The sequence below is a fragment of the Nicotiana tomentosiformis genome, chromosome 3 (assembly GCF_000390325.3).
Source record: "Nicotiana tomentosiformis chromosome 3, ASM39032v3, whole genome shotgun sequence".
NCBI lineage: Eukaryota > Viridiplantae > Streptophyta > Magnoliopsida > Solanales > Solanaceae > Nicotiana > Nicotiana tomentosiformis.
The window spans coordinates 138,109,546-138,117,744 of record NC_090814.1 but is presented as its reverse complement, the minus strand read 5'-3'; positions in this window follow the sequence as shown (position 1 = coordinate 138,117,744).

Here is an 8,199-nt window from a genome sequence, read left to right as displayed (position 1 = left end):
TGTCCGCGAGCTCGATACTGGTTCGAGCTCGATACTGGACCGAGCCATCGGCCTTGGTCGAGGCTCGATTCTGACCTGGGGATCTCGGTGTTTGGCGTGCAAGTTGGTCGGTCTCCGTATCCTCGATGATCTCTACCTTGCTTCGTAGTCTGATTTGGGTATGAGCTCGATAATGATATCGAGCTACCATAGGTCGTTCTCGATGCTCGATAAAGATATCGAACACGTCATTGACCGGTCTTGAAGCTCGGAGCTCGACGTCCCTATTTCGTACTTTGACCGGGCATGTTATGCAGATGTCCTTTGATCGATACACCATTATCTTCGACCAGCCCGTATGAATGACTAAAATCGGTTTTAACCGTATACAATCATCTTCTATTTTTGCACCATAAATACGTGTATTGTTATTCTCAGATCAAAGGAATCTACTTGCCCTTAGAACCATACATAAATTCAACGTTATCCGATTTTTCGGGTAAACAGTTTGGCGCACACCGTGGGGCTAAGGATAACAAGTGATTATTTGATACAAATATACAGTACACTCCAGCTTACAACTTCATACCAGCAATGGCTCCACCAATCGACCTCGAAGCCGGCCTTCAGGATGAAACCAACAACTCGGTGCTCGTGGCCGAAAAGCTACCCAACAATGGCAACGAGGCTCGAATCGAGGAACCCGAAATTCGAGCCGAAGTACCAGTAGATATCAATTCATGAATAGCTCTAGAAGCGAATCAACGTTCCGAGCAGGAAAGAAGCGTTCAGGGAGGCGCTCGACCCATAGCTCGAGACACCCACAGCGCGGGGGAAATCGGGGTCAGCTTGCATATGATTTTCGAAATGCTACAAGCCCAACAAGTAGCGATAGCTCAGTTACAGAGCCAAACTCATATGCAAAGTAATCCTAACTCCAATCCACTTCTTCGAGATGTAACCCCCAGAACGGAGCCCGACACAGTGAAATCGAACGAGCGAAAATCAGGAACCGCTCCTGAAATTACTAAACTACTCGAGGAACTCACAAAACGAGTCGAAGCCAACGACAAAAAATTCGAAACATATGATGCTAGGATTGATCAGATCCCGGGGGCTCCGCACATGATGAAAAGGCTGAATTCGAAGAAATTCATACAAAAGCCTTTTCCATCGAGCGCGACCCCAAAACCGATCCCAAAAAAGTTTCGTATGCCCGTAATTCCCAAATATAACGGTACGACCGATCCTAACGAACATCTCACCTCCTATACATGTTCCATCAAAGGCAACGATTTGGAAGACGATGAGATCGAGTCTGTATTATTGAAAAAGTTCGGAGAGACCCTCGCAAAAGGAGCAATGATCTGGTATCACAACTTGCCACTGAATTCTATCGATTCTTTTGCCATGTTAGCAGATTCGTTCGTAAAAGCACATGCTGGTGCCATAAAGGTCGCAACGAGGAAATCAGATCTATTCAAAGTAAAACAAAGGGGTGACGAAATACTGAGGGAATTCATATCCCGGTTTCAAATGGAACGCATGGATTTGCCACCAGTCACGGACGACTGGGCCGTACAAGCTTTCACCCAAGGATTGAACGGACTGAGTTCGATAGCATCACGTCGGCTGAAACAAAGCTTGATCGAATACCCTGCAATAACATGGGCGGATATACACAATCGGTATCAATCGAAAATTAGGGTCGAAGATGATCAATTGGGATTTTCGTATGAACCCACGCATCAGAACCGCGCAACCACTAAAATTCTGAAGGAAACCAACAGAGAAAAAAGGTCAAACAGAGATCGACACCAGCCGTACGTCACAAATCGGGTGAACCACGGTTCGGCACATGAGACAGTTAAGAATAACCGCAGGTATGATCGGGGGCAAAATTCTCGGGGACTTATGAGCAAGAGAGGCTTTGATAAATATGCCGATCCTATAGAAGTTCCTCAATTATCGGAATATAACTTAAACATCGATGCATCCGACATCGTATCGGCTATCGGACGCATCAAAGATACCATATGGCCTCGACCCATGTAGACCGATCCGGCCCAAAGGAATCCCAATCAGATATGCGAGTATCATGGCACCAATGGTCATAAAACGGAAGAATGCAGACAATTAAGAGAGGAAGTAGCCCGCCTGTTTAACAAAGGGCACCTTAGGGAATTTTTGAGTGATAGGGCGAAGAACCATTTTAAAAACAAGGACTTCGGCAAGCAAAACGAAGAATAAGAACCACAGCACATTATTCACATGATCATCGGCGGCATCGATACCCCTCAGGGACCTTTGCCTAAACGCGCTAAAACGTCGATCCTGAGGGAAAAGCGATCTCGAATTCAAGATTACGCTCCCACAGGGACTTTATCGTTCAATGATGAAGATGCAAAGGGAATCATCTAATCCCATAACGATGCACTGGTAATATCCGTACTCATGAATAAAATTAAAATTAAGTGTGTGTTAATTGATCCAGGTAGCTCAGCCAATATCATCAGATCGAAGGTCGTAAAACAGCTCGGCTTACAAAACCGGGTTGTATCCGCAACTTTGGTTTTAAACGGATTCAATATGGCATGCGAAACCACAAAAGGCGAGATAACCCTACCGATAAACGTCGCCGGAACAATTCAGGAAACAAAGTTTCATGTGATCGAAGGCGATATGAGATATAACGCCCTTTTCGGAAGGCCATGGATCCACAACACGAGAGCTGTACCTTCGACCCTACACCAGGTCCTCAAATTCCCAACACCGACAGGTGTCAAAATAGTATACGGAGAACAACCAGCCGCAAAGAAAATGTTCTCCGTCGAGGAAGCAAAACCAACATCCTCGTCTTCGCCAGTGAATGGATCGGGTTCACAAGGAGGGACAATAGAAGACCGGAACGCCAAATAGCAATCAAAGACATCGGCCCCGACCCAGCCAGATAAGCAGAGCATCGAAGAAGATAATGATCAGTGGATCCCTCGATCCTTCGTGACCCCCGATGACTCCGATGCCACCAAATCAACTATTGAGGAATTGGAGCAAATCATTTTGATCGATCACTGGCCCGAACGAAAGGTATACCTGGGAAGGGGTTTGAGACCCGAACTCAGGAAGAAAATCATTCAATTTCTTATCGATAACATCGATTGCTTTGCTTGGTCCCACTTAGATATAACAGGAATCCCGCCGGACATAACGACACATCGACTAAGTGTGTCCCCTAGATTCAGACCGGTGAAGCAAAAAAGAAGACCCCAATCAGAGGTGAAGCACGCATTCATAAAAGATGAGGTAACCAAACTGCTCAAAATAGGATCCATTAGAGAGGTAAAACACCCCGAGTGGTTATCCAATGTGGTCGTAGTGCCTAAAAAGGGAAACAAACTTAGAATGTGTATAGACTATAAAGACTTGAACAAAGCATGCCCCAAAGATTCTTATCCACTGCCCAACATCGATCACTTGATCGATGCCACGGCCGGCCATGAGATCCTTACCTTTCTCGATGCCTATTCCGGGTATAATCAAATCCAGATGAACCCGGAAGACCAGGAAAAGATTTCGTCTGTGACCAGATATGGAACATATTATTATAACGTAATGCCCTTCAGGCTAAAAAATGCAGGAGCTACTTATCAATGCCTAGTAAATAGAATGTTCAAAGAACAAATAGGTAAATTAATGGAAGTCTATATTGATGACATGCTAGTCAAGTCCCTGCGCGCAGAGGACCATTTGTCCCATTTGCAGGAAACATTCGATATCCTGAGGAAATACAACATGAGGCTCAACCCCGAAAAATGTGCTTTCGGAGTCGGCTCGGGTAAGTTCCTCGGCTTCATGGTGTCAAATCGGGGAATCGAGATTAACCCAGACAAAATCAAGGCCATTGAAGACATCACCATCGTGAACAGTGTGAAAGCTGTACAAAGGTTAACAGGAAGAATAGCAGCCTTAGGCCGATTCATTTCGAGATCATCAGATCGAAGCCACAAATTTTTCTCTCTACTCAAAAAGAAGAACGACTTCGCTTGGACACCGGAATGCCAACTAGCATTGCAAGAACTAAAACGATATCTATCGAACCCACCACTGCTGCACACTCCAAAAACCGACGAAAAACTTTACCTGTACTTGGCAGTATCAGAAGCCGCCATAAGCAGTGTCCTGGTTCGAGAAGAGGAAGGTACGCAATTTCCTGTTTACTACGTAAGTCGGACCTTAGGGGAAGCGGAAACTAGATATCCGCACTTGGAAAAACTGGCACTTGCACTGGTTAGCGCCTCTAGGAAGTTACGACCGTACTTCCAATGCCACCCCATAAGCGTATTAACCAACTGCCCACTTTCTAATATTTTACATAGGCCTGAACTATCGGGCCGATTGGCCAAATGGGCCATCGAACTCAGCAGGTATGATATCGAATATCGACCTCGAACGGCCATCAAGTCTCAAATTTTAGCAGACTTCGTAGCCGATTTCACGCCGACCCTCGTACCCGAAGTCGAAAAAGAACTACTGTTAAAATCAAATTTATCGACGAAGGCATGGATCCTCTTTACGGACGGAGGTTCGAACGTAAAGGGGTTCGGGCTAGGCATAGTTTTAAAATCTCTCACGGGTAACATTATTAGGCAAGCTATTAAAACTATCAGGTTAACTAACAACGAGGCCGAGTATGAAGCCATAATTGCAGGTCTCGAGCTAGCTAGAAATTTGGGAGCGGAGGTCGTTGAGGCCAATTGCGACTCTTTGCTGGTGGTGAGTCAAGTAAACAAAACCTTCGAAGTCCGAGAAGGCAGAATGCAAAGGTATTTGGACAAACTGCTTATCACTTTGAACCATTTCAAACAGTGGAGTCTACGACATGTTCCACGAGAACAGAATAATGAGGCCGATGCGCTTGCTACTTTGGGATCATCGGTCGAGGAGAATGGTTTGAACTCGGAAACTGTCGTTCAACTTTCAAGGTCTGTAATCGAAGAAGGACACGCCGAAATAAATTCTACTAGCATAACCTGGGATTGGAGAAACAAGTATATTGAATACTTAAAAAACGGAAAGCTCCCTTCAGACCACAAAGAGTCCACGACCCTTCGAACTAAAGCTGCTCGATTTACTTTGGCTGCGGACGGAACGTTATATCGAAGAACATTCGACAGACCGATGGCGGTGTGCATAGGTCTGGGGGATACCAATTACATCCTCCGGCAAGTACACGAGGGCACTTGTGGCAATCACTCCGGTGCCGACATGTTAGTTCGAAAAGTGATCAGAGCAGGGTATTATTGGATCGATATGGGCAAAGACGCAAAAGAATTTGTTCGTAAATGCGATAAATGTCAAAGGTTTGCTCCAATGATCCATCAGCCCGGAGAACAGCTTCACTCGGTCCTATTGCCATGGCCATTCATAAAATGGGGAATGGACATCGTCGGCCCCCTACCATCGACCCTAGGTAAAGCCAGATTTATTTTGTTTATGACTGACTATTTTTCTAAATGGGTTGAAGCGCAGGCGTTCGAGAAAGTAAAAGAAAAAGAGGTTATCAATTTTTTGTGGGATCATATCGTATGCCGATTCGGGATACCATCCAAAATAGTATGTGATAATGGGAAGCAATTCATTGGCAGCAAAATCACAAAATTCTTCGAAGACCACAAAATAAGAAGGATACTAGCAACCCCATACCATCCCAGTGGAAACGGACAAGCCGAATCAATAAACAAAACTATTCTTCAAAACCTGAAGAAGAGATTGAACGACGCTAAGGGAAAATGGAGAGAAATCCTGCCCGAAGTCCTTTGGGCATACCGAACAACATCGAAATCCAGTACAGGGGCGACCTCATTCTCCTTAGTATATGGCTCCGAAGCATTGATACCAGTCGAAGTCGGAGAGCCTAGTCCTAGATTTCGATTCATGATGGAAGAAAAAAATAACGAGGCTATGAACACCAGCCTTGAATTATCGGACGAAGGACGAGAAGCTGGCCTCGTCCGGTTGGCCGCACAAAAGCAACGAATCAAAAGGTATTACAATCGAAGAACTAAACTTCGCCACTTCAAGCCAGGGGACTTGGTGTTACGGAAAGTCCCCATCAACACTCGGAATCCAAACGAAGGAAAATTAGGACCAAATTGGGAAGGGCTGTACCAGGTGCTCGAGAACTTTGGGAAAGGATCGTACAGGCTCGGCATCATAAACGGCAAACAGCAATCAAGCAGTTGGAATGTATCACATCTAAAACGGTACTACTGCTAAGGTCCGACCTTTCCCATATTTATTCAACTGTCCCGTACAGAAGTTCGAACGAAGAACAGAAGTATTCTTTTACTCAAAAGCACATGTTGCACTCTTTTTTCCTTAGACCGGTTTTTCCCAAAAGGGTGTTTTACGGCAAGGTTTTTAATGAGGCAACCATCGATCGTGCTGCGCTTTCAAAACAGTATTCGAGACTTTCAACCCTTAGCCCGAACGGCCTCGAATACCGGGGGGCACCAGGGCCTCAAACACATCGAGTTCAGATGCAACAAAGTCTTCTCACAATAATAGAGGAAAAATTGTGAGAGCCAAAATGGTCAAAATGAACCATGCTCATATTAGATTGCCCCAAAACATATGTACAATGACTTGAGATTTATTATGCAACCAGAATTAACGATCACTCGAATATTAAGCCTACGGGCTACCACATTATCTCGAGTTCGAAATAAACAAGCCTACGGGCTACTTCAACATCGAGTTCGAAACGATCACTCAAATATTAAGCCTACGGGCTACCACATTATCTCAAGTTTGAAATAAACAAGCCTACGGGCTACTTCAACATCGAGTTCGAAATGATCACTCAAATATTAAGCCTACGTGCTACCACATTATCTCGAGTTCGAAATGATCACTCAAATATTAAGCCTACGAGCTACTTCTATATCAAGTTCGAAATACTCAGTCGACCGTTAAGCCTACGGGTTATTTCAACATCGAGTTCGAAATAATCACTCGAATATTAAGCCTACGGGCTTCCACATTATCTCGAGTTCGAAATAATCACTCGAATATTAAGTCCACGGGCCACTTCTGCATCGAGTTCGAAATAAACACTCAAATATTAAAGCCTACGGGCTACCGAGTTCGAACAAGGACCCAATCGAATTTGAAACATTGAAAAGCTACGTTTACTCAGAGTTTACGTTAACCACCACATTATCATCAACTCAACAAGCAAAACGTCACTCCAAATCTGATCGATCAAAATCGACCTTGGTATATATATACAAAATTGCCTACGTAATTAATTTACAGATAATGAGAATTAGACTCTAAGCTTCTGGGTCGGGGTCTTCCCCACCCTCGGACCCGCTTTTGCTACCATCATCGTTATCATCATCATCATCATCAGAAGCCAAGGCTTCAGCTTCCGCTTCAAGCTCTTTTGCCTTTCTTACCTCTTCGGTAAGATCGAAACCTCGAGCATGAATCTCCTCGAGGTTCTCCCTCCGAGATTTACACTTAACAAGTTCTGAGATCTATACTTAACAAGTTCGGCAATCTTCGCCGCTTCCCGGGCCTCTACCTGAGCGGCCTCAGCATCAGCTCGATATACAGCAATAGACTTATCCTCCAAAAGTTTCGACGACTCAACCTCCGCCTTAGCCTCAGCAAGTCGTATCTCAAGCTCATCGATTTTCTTAGCCTGAACCGACACCTTTTGCTTGACGTTTCGAAGCTGAACGTCGGCTGATAATAACTTTGTTAAGATGGTTTCTTTCTCTGCTGCCAGGCGGTCAATAGTCTCCTTCCACTGGTTGCATTCGGTCCGGATTTTAGCGACCTCCTCCCGAAGTAGCCCGATCTTCTCGATCTTTTGCTGCAACTGAGACAACGGAGGGTTAACTTCCACAGTTGAGTCGAATCCATACTTAACAGAACGAGGCTCACCTGCTGATCGAGCTCGACCCTTTCTTCACGAACCTTAGCCAAATCCGCTTGAAGATCCTTTATAGCCTCCTCATTTTTGCTACAAAGAAGCCGAAGGTCATCTCTTTCACCTAGGACCTTCCGGAGTTCGGCCTCACACTGGCTAAGATCAACTCGGAACCTACCGATGGCCTGCATAGTTATAAACTATCATCAACACCAATAAAGCAAAAAGGGATCACCGATATCGGAACCGCCAAGTATGGAAAAGAACAAAGAAGCCAAGTA